Source organism: Triticum dicoccoides, chromosome 5B, assembly GCF_002162155.2.
Source record: "Triticum dicoccoides isolate Atlit2015 ecotype Zavitan chromosome 5B, WEW_v2.0, whole genome shotgun sequence".
Lineage (NCBI taxonomy): Eukaryota > Viridiplantae > Streptophyta > Magnoliopsida > Poales > Poaceae > Triticum > Triticum dicoccoides.
Genome location: NC_041389.1, coordinates 391293525 through 391306243, shown reverse-complemented (window position 1 = coordinate 391306243; position 12719 = coordinate 391293525).

Here is a 12719-nt window from a genome sequence, read left to right as displayed (position 1 = left end):
CCGAAAGTATCTATTGTTTTATGCGGATCGAGACTGGGATTTGTCACTCCGTATGACGGAGAGGTATCTCTGGGCCCACTCGGTAATGCATCATCATAATGAGCTCAAGGTGACCAAGGTGTTGGCCACGGGATCATGCATTACGGTACGAGTAAAGTGACTTGCCGGTAACGAGACTGAACAAGGTATTGGGATACCGACGATCGAGTCTCGGGCAAGTAACGTACCGATTGACAAAGGGAATTGTATACAGGGTTTGATCGAATCCTCGACATCGTGGTTCAACCGATGAAATCATCGAGGAGCATGTGGGAGCCAACATGGGTATCCAGACCCCGCTGTTGGTTATTGCCCGAGAGTGGTTTCGGTCATGTCTGCATGTCTCCCGAGCCCGTAGGGTCTACACACTTAAGGTTCGGTGACGCTAGGGTTGTTAGGAAGACTAGTATGTGACTACCGAATGTTGCTTGGAGTCCCGGATGAGATCCCGGACGTCACGAGGAGTTCCGGAATGGTCCGGAGGTAAAGTTTTATATATAGGAAGTTGTTAAACGGGCACCGGAAAGTTTCGGGGTCATACCGGTATTGTACCGGGACCACCGGAAGGGTTCCGGGGGTCCATCGGGAGGGGCCACCCCTCCCGGGGAGGCACTTGGGCTGCGTGGGGATAGCAGCCAGCCCCTAGTGGGCTTGGTGCCCCCCCCCTTGGGCCCATGCGCCTAGGGTTGGGGGGGAAACCCTAAAGGGGGCGCACCCCCTTGCTTGGGGGGCAAGCCCCCCACCCCTTGGCCACCGCCCCCCCTAGGGTTTTCCCTAGAGGGCCGGCCCCCCTTGCCCCTTCCCCTATATATAGAGGGGTGAGGGGAGGGCTGCAAAAACACCACAAGCCAAGGCGCAGCCCCTCCCCTCCCCAACACCTCTCCTCCTCCGTACGTGCTTGGCGAAGCCCTGTCGGAATACTGCCGCATCAACTGCACCACGCCGTCGTGCTGCCGTTGGAGCTGCCTTCCTCAACCTCTCCTTCCTCCTTGCTGGATCAAGACGGAGGAGACGTCTCCCGTCCCGTACGTGTGTTGAACGCGGAGGTGCTGTCCGTTCAGCACTAGGACATCGGTGATCCGAATCACGTTCGAGTACGACTCCATCATCACCATCCCCTTGGCAAGCTTCCGCTCGTGATCTACAAGTGGTATGTAGATGCAAACTCTCTCCCTTGACTCGTTGCTTAGATGAACTCATAGATGGATCTTGGTGAAACCGTAGGAAAAATTTTAATTTTCTGCAACGTTCCCCAACAGAAGGGGCCGGCCCTCACGAGCCACCGGGGCCCTGAGCCTCAGGAGGCTTTGGGGGTAGGTGGTTCTTTGAGGACAGTCTCCATCTCTGCTAGGATCGCGTGGTGCCTAGCCTCCTAAGCCGCCAGGATGCTCCGCAGGTGACGCTGGTAGGTGGCAGCCGCGTTCGGCAGGCCGAAAGGCATGCGAACGTAGCTATGTGGTGGGCCCTCGCAGCGTCCCATGCGCGAAGGCCAGAAGCGCTCCTGACATGCGGCTTGGTTGAGCCCTGGGACGTCGATGCAGACGCGCAGCCCACCATCCTCGCCTGGATGGGGAGCCACGCCAGGCGAGCGGCGGTCGCCACGCACGGCCCTCGCTTCCTGAAGCTCCTGAGTGGTCTTAGTAATGAACTCCTGAACATTGGGCTTTCCACGCCTTGTGTCTTCCTGAGGGAAACGTGCCGCAAAGCACGCCTCGAAGTGATGCTCGAGCGCCTCCCTCATGATGTTGGCGAGGTCTGAGGCCCTCCAGAATAGAGCCCCCAAGCCCTGCCCGAGGAGGGCGCCAGGCGCGCCTTTCTATGCGATGGAAGGAGGCGTCCCAGGCACAGGCGCTAATCCTGACGCGGCACCACCTGAGGTGTCGACGTCCTGAGGCCATGTGCGGAGTGATTGCTTCTTCTTCTTGGGGAGGGCCTTAGGAGGGTTCTCGCCCTTGCTGTCCGGGTCCTGATTGCTGCGGCTTGGAAGGCACGCTTGAGGGAGCACATCGCATCTCTCTCTTCGCAGGGGACCGTGATGATTCCGCCGCTTCCTGGCATCTTGAGGACGTTGTAGCCGTGGTGGGTCACTGCCATGAACTTGGCCAGGGCTGGATACCCGAGGATGGCATTGTACGGCAGGTGGATGTGGGCGACGTCGAAGTTGATGAGCTCGGTGCGGTAGTTGTTGCGCTGTTCGAAGGTGACAGGGAGGCAGACCTGCCCTATCGGGGTGGTGGAACCGTTGGTAACTCCTGAGAAGGGCTTGGTAGGCTGGAGTTGATCATATGGCATTTGAAGGTTGTTAAACATCTCAACGGACAGGACGTTAACCCTACGCCGCCATCGATGAGGGTCTTGGTGACTTGCACGTTGCTGATGATGGGTGAACAGAGCATCAGGAGAACGCCAGCAGTAGCCACACACTTGAGTTGATCTGCCGAGCTGAAGGTGATGGCGCACTTGGACCACCTGAGCGGGTGCGTGGCCTCGAGCCTGGGGAGGGCTGCGTTCACCTCGCGAGCAAACTGCTTGAAGATACGCTGAGAGGCTGGGGCCTGAGCCCCTCCCAAGATGCAAGCGATAGCACGTGGCTCCTGAAAGCCCCCAGCCCCCTCGTCCTGATGATGGTCGTCATTCCTTCTTGGTGGCGGTGGCAGCGGAGGAAGGCCTACGTTACCCTAGGGGCGGTCCTCGCGAGGCTGATCCCTCCAGGCGCCCTTGCGAGGCTGGTCCTGCCAGCGATCCTCACGAGGTCGGTCACGCCACTCCTGGCGAGGGCCACGGTCGTCCCATCGTCCTCCGCCACGTCCTCCTCCTCGGTCGTAGCCCCGGTCATTGTGCTCGGGGTGTCGACTAAAGCGTCCTTCTCGAACGGCCCTAAGCTCCTGGCAATCATTGTTGTTGTGGGTGTGGAGGTTGTGGTAGGCAGAGAACGGTCAGCTGCCCTTGGACGACTCCGGCTGGTCCTTGCCGCGCTTCGTGTCTGGTTCCGCCGCGAGCACGGCCACTCCCTTGCGCTTCACGTCCTTGGACTTGGTCTTCTTTTCTTTCGGGTCAGCAGCTGGGAGCTCGAGGAGGGAGAGGTGTCCCTCTTTAGCTCTTGCGCACTTGGTCGCCAGGTTGAACAGCTCCAGGGATGTGCATAACTCCTCGTGGATGGCGAGCTCCTCCTTCATCTTGACGTCACGAACGCCATCAGAGAACGCTGAGATGATGGCCTCGTCCGTCACCTTGGGGATCTTGAGGCGTTCGCTATTGAAGGGATGGATGTATTTCTGCAGGGTCTCCCAGGGCTGCTGCCTGATGCGGCACAGGTCACCTGCGGTCGGGGGGGGGGGGTCGCAAGTGCCCTGGAAGTTGGCGATGAAGCGGCTGCGCATCTCATCCCAGGAGGAGATCGAGCCGGGAGGCAGGTTCAGGAGCCATGAGCAGGCACCATCCTTGAGTGCCATGGGAAACCAATTCGCCATGACTTTCTCGTCGCTGTTGGCCGCCTTGATGCTCAGCTCGTAGAGCTGCAAGAACTCCATGGGGTCGGGGATGCCGTCATAGCGAGGAGGCAGGTCCGTCTTGAACTTGCCCGGCCAGACGACGCTACGCAGCTCAGGGGTGAAGGCGCGGCAGCCTGCTGTGGTCACCGGGGCCCTTCGCTAACGTAGAGCTTGCTCCTGATGGTACCCGTGAACTGCTACCATGGGCAGTATGCGGTCTTGTCATGCCGGTGTAGGGAGCACGGGGGCGCCTTCTTGAGGCCGGGGGATTTCTAGACAGTTTCTTTCTTCTTGCGCGGGCGCCGGACGCGGTGGGTCACGCCCAGTGGCCGCGCACCTGGGCGCCAGGGCACCGTCTTGTGGCAGAGGTGGTGGAGGCGCTCCATGAGCCACGTCGCCCGTACCTGGCGGAGGGCAAGGCAATGAGAGGGACGGCGCGGGAGAGCCCCCTGTGGCGCTGACAAGCTCGGTGATGCGAGCGAGCCATTCCTCGTAGAGGTCGTCGACGGGGGCGGTAACGCAGGAGCTCATGTGCCATAAGCAGCGCGGCCTGCGCGTCCGTGGGGGTGCGACGAGCGTGGGATGACGAACCAGCTAGGATCAGCGATGGAGTGGCGGTGCGGCCGTCCCGCCGCACTAAGGGGTGCAGTGAGGATGCTTGCTGCTCGTTCCCCGCCGGGCCGGTGGCGGCGTTGGCGGCAGGAAACGGATAACAACGGGGAAGCCCGCCGACAGGAGCCGTCCGGGCGACGCGTGTGGCGAGAGCGGACCGACGCTCAACGCGGGCTCAGCGGGTGTCAGACATGGATGCGACGAAGCGATGGGACGTAGATCAACGGAAGGAAGACTTCGGCACACCCCTACCTGGTGCGCCAAATGTCGGATTTAGGGTTCCAGCAAAACTCTTGAGGTTCGAACACTGGGGTGCACATGAAGACTTCCCCCTACCGAATCTCGCCCTCGGCCTCGCTGCGATCTCTAAGCTTAGCTCGATGAACTCACAACATAAGAGACACAAGATTTATACTGGTTCGGGCCACCATTGTGGTGTAATACCGTACTCTAGTGTGGTGGTGGTGGATTTCCTCTTGGGCTGATGATGAACAGTACAAGGGAAGAACAGCCTCCCGAGGAGAGGTGTTTTTGTGCCTGGTGGGTGCGAGGATGAACCGAGTTGGTCTCCCCCTTTCTACTGTGGTGGCTAGTCCTACTTATAAAGGCCCTGGTCCTCTTCCCAAATATTGAGTGGGAAGGGAACCAACAACAGCCAATTTGAAAGGGGACACCTAATACAAGCTATCCTGACTAAAGGTGGTCTTCGCCTGTCAAAGGTGTTGGTGGTGACGCTGTCTTGGGCTCCACGATGACCTTCGTCCTGCCGTCCTGCTGGTCTTGGTCTTGTTGCAGCGATATGGAAACCTTTGCCTGATGCCTCGGTACTCCGCGCCTGCGCTTGCCTCCCCCCCTAGCACCAAAGGGGAAACGAGGACATTGCGCGCACTAGCGCCTGCTTGGCCTTGGTCGTCATGGCTTGTGTCACGGGAACCTCACGAGGTACCCCTTTCCTTGATCTCTCCGCCCCCTCGCGAGCCTGCCTGGTGAGGCCGCTCTTGAGGAGGCCTTGTGTCATCCGCCTCGCGAGGCTTGGCCCCTCGCGAGGGTCTTGAGTGTCGGCTGATGAAGAGGGTCGTACTGGGCCACTGGTGGAGCCACGCTGTGGGCCGCAGGCAGGCAAGTCTGGGGACCCCCATTCCCAGAACGCCGACAGCTGATTTTGTTGAATTCCTCGAGGCACAATCCATTGAAGAGAATATCACAAACTTGATCATTGTATTGCAACATCTTCAATTCTTCCACGGTCGCTTCACGATCCGGTTCTCTACCATCCTCAAAGAATTCACCCTGCAAGCCAATACGAACAACAACCCAAACGGCGGGGTTATGACCAAGAATATGCATTTTCATCGTATGCTTCCAACTAGCAAAATATGTACCAAATAAAAATCTTTCCTTTTCTCAATTTTAGTTGTGGACAGATTTTAGCAATTATGACAAGTCAAGCAATCAACCTACACATGCAATTCTAAGAGTATAGCAGCGGAATGTAAAACATTGCATACGAAGGTAAAGGGAAGGGTTTGGAGAAGGCAAATGCAATGGAGACACAAAGATTTTTGGCGTGGTTCCAATAGGTGGTGCTATCGTACATCCGCATTGATGGAGACTTCAACCCACGAAGGGTAACGGCTACGCGAGTCCACGGAGGGCTCCACCCACAAAGGGTCCACGAATAAGCAACATTGTCTATCCCACCATGGCCATCACCCATGAAGGACTTGCCTCACTCGGTTAGATCTTCATGAAGTAGGCGATCTCCTTGCCCTTACAAACTTCTTGGTTCAACTCCACATCATGACGGAGGCTCCCAAGCGACACCTAACCAATTTAGGACACACTCTCCAACAGGTAATAGACTGTTTGTTGATGATGAAAGCCTCACTCTTGTGCTTCAAATGATAGCCTCCCCAACACTCAATTCTCTCTCACAGATTTGGCTATGGTGGAAGAAGGATTTGAGTGGAAAGAAACTTGCGGAAGGCTAGAAATCAAGGTTCAAATGGTAGGAATGGAATCTCTTGATCTCAACACATGAGTAGGTGGTTCTCTCTCAGAAAATGAATGGTGGAAGTATAAGCACGTTTTGATGGCTCTCTTCAATGAGAAAGAAGGGGTGGATGGGTATATATAGCCTCCACACAAAAATCCAACCGCTACACACTTTTGACCCATATCAGTGGCACTGATCAAAAAAATTTGGTGGCACTGATCTGTGCAAAAATATGAATGTTAGGAATCTCGGTGGGACCGACGGGAACAACTCGGTGGGACCGACGGGAACAACTCGGTGGGACCGATGTTCTAGGGCTTAGGGAAAACCTCATCTCGGTGGGACTGAAGTGAAGCAATAAGGCAATAGAGAATCAGTCATGCCATCTCGGTGAGACCGATTGCAACTTATTGGTAAGACCAAAGTGGCTGCAACAAGTCACAGAGAGCTGGCAAGGCCATCTCGGTGGGACCGAGATCCATATCGGTGGAACCGAATTGTTAGGGTTTTGGCTGTGGCTAAGTCCAGATGAACTCGATGGCTCCGGATGGGAAATATCGGTGGGGCCGAGTTGGGAATTAGGGTTTGGACATATTTGGGTAGAGAAAGTGAGTGAGGGTTCTGGAGCAATATCACTAAGCACTTGAGCAAATAGATCATTAAGCAACACTTCATCCCCTTTTAATAGTATTGGCTTTCCTATGGACTCAATGTGATCTTGGATGACTTAAACAAAAATGTAGAGTTTTGAAATTTTGGCAATCCTTGTCCTTAGCATTTTGAGTGGTCCACATATCTAGTCCATGCCATGCCAATCATTGAACATCCTGAAATACTTATCTCAAATGGATATTAGTTCAATTAGATATATGTTGTTCTGAATTACCAAAACCACCCGGGGATTGGTTACATTTTCACCTTCGCATGCCATGTGTTAACCTCTCATAACCTTACTACTCAAGTACACATGTCAACATTGAAGTTTAAAGATCCACATGTTCAAATGTGCATTCATAATCCTCAAGTCAGTAAAGTGTCATAAGTAAATCCCATGCCACCAAACTCTATATGACACCATAAATAGCACCATTTAGAGCAACTTTAGCAGAGTCGCCATGTTGACAACCTCGATATGCATATGGGCCGCGCTCGATGCATTATGGAGGCTACTGAGGTGATGCGCAAACTCAGCGCATACATGTTGGTTGCCTCCCTATCATGGGACCCACTCATCAGTGGGGCATTCTTTTTCTCTGGTCTCTCTTTGATCCCCACGCGAGGTGGTGGATTAAAGTTTCCTTGGCACCATACACACAACTCTCATATGGAGGCGCTACAAAAGTTGGCACACAAAAAATGGAGCATGAGAGGCCAAATATCGATGGAGCTTCATAAATCCTCGTGATTCTGACATGTATGTTGACTCTGCTAGTGTTTTTGTTAGAATTGCCATATTAACAGTTATTATGGCAACTGGCCCACTATGAAGACTCTACTAGAATTGATCTTAATTCGGTGACACTTTCTTTTGTCACTGTTTTTTGTCTCATAGATGATCATATTCATTTGTGATGCAAAACTGGGGTTACATGGTACTTCAGAAAATAAGCTTATGGGTTTGCTCCTGGTTCTTGATTTTTTGCGGGGAAGCACAAAAAAACATACAAATAGGATTAGGAGAAATAGCACAAAAACACTTTTTGGCGGGGAAGCACAAAATTATTCTTAGAAGCCCATTTGAAAAGAAAAGAACATTTTTTTAAGGTAAAACACTATGTGGATGGGAAAGTTTTTTCTTTGGGCACCGCTAGGCGCCGGTGCACCGGCCGAAAATTTCGGTCGGTCCAGCCCTAGCCGCTTGATGCGAGCCGCGCGGCGGTTGGATCTGGAGCAAAAAAAACCGCCCCAGCTTCTTCTTTCTCGGGCTCGATCCCCTCGCTCAGGTTGCGCGGCGCCGCGCCTCCTATCCCTTCTAGTAGCCGTCCTCGTCGCCAGTCCACACCCTCGCCGGCCATCCCCGTCGCCGGTCCCCACCCTCGCCGCCCGTCCCCATCGCCGCTTCCAACCCTCGTCGGTCGTCCTCATCGTCGCCGCGACGCATGAAACAACTACATATGCGGTTGCAGCTTGCAGCGGTGATGCTTGTAGCTCTCCCTAGTTATATCTCCACCACCGCGGCTCCCCATTGATGCTCATCGCTGCACGAAATTGCGTCGACGACGGCTACCAGGGCATCAACTATGATTGTAGCTCCGGTGGCAACGCACGTCGGTTGAAGATTTTCACACATACGATTGAAGCTTTCTCTACAAGGGATGCAACTTGTCTAATTATGCAGCGTATGGTTGTAGCTTTTTGCATCCACGGGCGAAACTTTTCTATCAACGGTTGCAACTATTTTTCTTTGTAGCAGTCTTGGTTAATGCTTTCTCTATCGTTTCGGTTGAAACTTTTTTCATCAAGGGTTGTAGCATTTTATGTCAACGGTTGTAGCATTCCGCCATGGCAATGACTGCCTACAACTTTTCATATATCTCATTGAAGTTTTTTTCATCTCATTTGAAGCTTTTTGGTTAGCGGTTGTAGCATGAGCGCGTGCAGCAGGTTTTGTAATGCCTCCACCACCGTCCAGTCGAGGGTCCTGGGAGTTGCAAGGCACTGGAGTTGCAAGGTTCTGCGGGAGGAAGCGGAGGTGATTTCTCCGGCGGCTTGCTTTGGCTGCTCGCTGAAGGTAGGGGATGAATGAGTGGAAGAGAAGAGTCTGTACGGGATGCCGGTTCCAGCAAAAAACTCATCAGTTGTAGCAAAAATTGATGTCGGTTCCAGTAACCACGGTGGGATCGTGAGACGGAGAAAGCAGAGACACCCGCGTGAGAGGATAAGGCTAGCGGGATGTGGGTGTGGGCCAACCAGCCCACGTGGGCCCGAGGTCGTGGCACTCCCTGTGTGAAAGGATCCAGCGCGATCCGATTGCATGCGCCCGACTCGCAAGCGACCGGTCGAAACGCTCGGTCGGCGCACCGCAGGGAAATGTTTCCCTTTTTCTTTTGATTGGTGAAGCCCTTGCACGGTGGCCGAGGTCCGAGGCAGCCAAGCTCTGCAATGTCCACAGCGCGCTCCTTTCTCCCTGCCCCGCCCCGCCCCGCTACACACGGTGCAGCAGAGGCCCGGGCGATTCTTCCGATTTCCTGTGCGGTGCAGTGCAAATCATGGGGCATAAACAGTGTTCAGAGTCACCGCAATAAGGCCTCGTTTGATAGGAGAGGATCGAGGGGGTTTTGAAGGCAATTTCCTCGCGTGGCCCAGAAACCCCGCAGAACCGCGAGGGCCCATTTGGTACACGGGTATTCGACTGCCCAACCCCCTCCTACACCCTCCTTTCCACGCGGAACAGAACCCTCGAGTGGGGCCTCGCGGATTTGGGAGGAACGACACCACGCTGCCGCCGCGTGCTCATCGCGCCGCCGCTCGATTCCTCCACAACACGCCGTCGAACGACATCTCTACACCGGCGTACCTCCTCCGCCATACTGTCCTTCTCCTCGGTGGTAAGCCCTCGCCTCGCCTCCCCTCCTTTCCCCTTGTCGTCTAGGGTTCTTCAATCCACCCGGCCATGGTTGCCGCCTCATCTTCCCCGGCGAGCTCGCCAAGCATGACGTCTCCGATGGCATCAAAGCCATGACCAAGTTCACCTCCTCTTAGATTGTGTCCCCTGTATCTAGTAGCAGGTTACTGTTGGTTTAGTGATTCACTGTCGACTCTGAATCTTAATGTGAACTGCAAGTAGTGGTAATGCTTGATGTGGTTATCTGCAAGTAGTAGTGGTAATGCTTGATGTGAACTGCTAAATCGGTGCCAATGCTTCGTTGGTTCGTTGGCTGCAACAACTTGGTGTGGGAGGAGGACGACGAGCCTGTGAAATCCGACTGAGACGAGTGGAGTGGAGTTCAACATGTATCTTTATTTATCAAGAGATGTTTTGCCCATCTATGATGGGTTTGTGATTTAGGAACATATGTGTATTGGAGCAGCGCTCCGTCTTGTTCTACAATGCTGTGCACCTGCTTGCTTGTTTATTTAGCATCAACAGCAAGAAGCATTGTTGACTTCTTATTTGGTTGGTGGATGTCGGTGTCAAAACCGGCGGATCTCGGGTAGGGGGTCCCGAACTGTGCGTCTAGGCGGATGGTAACAGGAGACAAGGGACACAATGTTTTCACCCAGGTTCGGGCCCTCTCGATGGAGGTAAAACCCTACTCCTGCTTGATTAATACTGATGATATGGGTAGTACAAGAGTAGATCTACCACGAGATTAGAGAGGCTAAACCCTAGAAGCTAGCCTATGGTATGATTGTTGTTTGTCCTACGGACTAAAACCCTCCGGTTTATATAGACATCGGAGAGGGCTAGGGTTACACAGAGTCGGTTACAATGGGAGGAGATCTACATATCCGTATCGCCAAGCTTGCCTTCCACGCCAAGGAAAGTCTCATCCGGACACGGGACGAAGTCTTCAATCTTGTATCTTCATAGTCCAGGAGTCCGGCCAAAGGTCATAGTCCGGCCATCCGGACACCCCCTAATCCAGGACTCCCTCAGTAGCCCCTGAACCAGGCTTCAATGACGACGAGTCCGGCGCGCAAATTGTCTTCGGCATTGCAAGGCGGGTTCCTCCTCCGAATACTTCATAGAAGATGTTTGAACACAAGGATAGTGTCCGGCTCTGCAAAATAAGTTCCACATACCACCGTAGAGAGAATAATATTTGTACAAATCTAATCTGCTGACGTATTCCGTGGCGTGACATCATGCCACAGCCAAGCCTTTATTCGAATCGTTTTACTGTCCTACCTCAGTGCGTTTAGCGAGGCGGTTTCCTTGGCACGTCTTGTCAAAGCAGAGATCATGCCCCCTTATTCCGGGATTCTCGTCAATACGGGCGTGGGTAACCCAACCGTGCCATTGGTATGACTTCTTAATTGAAAGTGAGTCCCAAACAGTCACGGGGAGGGCTCTTGGTATTCAACCTCTTTATAAAAAGACCAAGGCTCGACTCATTTCTTTAAATCCAATCAAATCCGCCTCTCGCCTCGAGTTCCAACACCCAAAGCTCCAGATTCCAGGCGCTTCAGACCTTCAATGATGTCCGGCTCCGACCTCCAAGGCCGGTGGACGCCTTCCTCCGTCACGGAAGAAGACATGCGAAAGCTGAGAGACGCCAGGTATCTAACCGGTGAAATCTCGCATAGGCTGCCTGCTCAAGGGCAGGCTATTCCCACTCCCCAGCCCGGTGAGAGCATGGTGTTCGCATCTCACTTCCTTCGGGGGCTAAGTTTCCCGATTGATCCCTTCGTGAGGGGGCTCATGTTTTATTATGGACTGGAATTTCACGACTTAGCTCCGGAGTCCATTCTCCAAATCTCATCGTTCATTGTCGTGTGTGAGGCCTTCCTCCATATTACTCCTCACTTCGGACTGTGGCTTAAGACTTTCAAGGTGGAACCGAAGAGGATCGAGGGGCAGCACGCTGAGTGCGGAGGTGCTATTATAAGCAAGATTGCCGACGCTCCATGGCCCGAGGGCTCTTTTCAAGAGGAGTTCGGCTTGTGGCAACAAGAGTGGTTTTATATCACAACTCCCAGGGGCACCAAATGGGTGGCGCCTCCTGCCTTTCGCTCGGGTCCCCCACCACAGCTGGCGTCATGGGTCAATAAAGGGCTCAACTGGGGGCCGTCCAAGGACGTGCCTTTGTTGCAGGGCCGCATTCGAGATCTCCTGGAAAGAAATATTAGTCTGGCTGCAGTGACGCAGGTTATGTTGACTCGTCGCATCCTGCCCTGCAAACGTCGTCCCCTCTGTCTATGGGAGTTTAATCCGGAAGGACCACGAGCTCTCCAACATTTTATGGGCACGACGCCCGTGGAGATGTATAAATTGTACTTCGGATCACAAGCAATGTGTCCGGACTTGTCCGAGGACGTAGGTCTGAGCTACAATCGCCTGGATACTCAAGTACGTAGCCCTGCACCCGGACACGCTATTCGTACATTTATCATAAAACTGCCCTTAAAAGAGCTATCCTTTGAACAGGAGTGGATAGCGAAAGCAAAGCTTATCAGGTGTCCGGGCCCCCTCCCCGAGACCACGCCGGATCCCATGTTGACCAGGATGCTGGAGATTGCGCCTTTGGAAGAAGGTGAGGAGGGGAATAAAGAAGCTACCGCCTCCGCGAAGGAGGCTGTCAGGGAAGGAGGAACCGAGAATTCCGCTATCCTGGGAAAGAAGAGGACCGCCTCTGAAGAACCGGAGGCGATGGCCTCAAAGCGGGGGAAGAAATCTTCATCAGAGGGTCTGGCGCCGGAGGGTGCCCCGGCCGCATTGCACCCCCAAGGGGACCAGCTCTCCACCGAGCCGTAAGTAAAGAGAGGGGTTTTAAAATGAGAGACATCCCTATTTTAATTCTGAGGAAGATAACCGAAAATTTACCTTGCAGTTCGGATCTCAATCCTTCTCAGCAGAGCTCATCTTTAGGGGATCTTTGTCCGGAGATGATGGAGAGCAGAACACCTCCCCCAGCTGT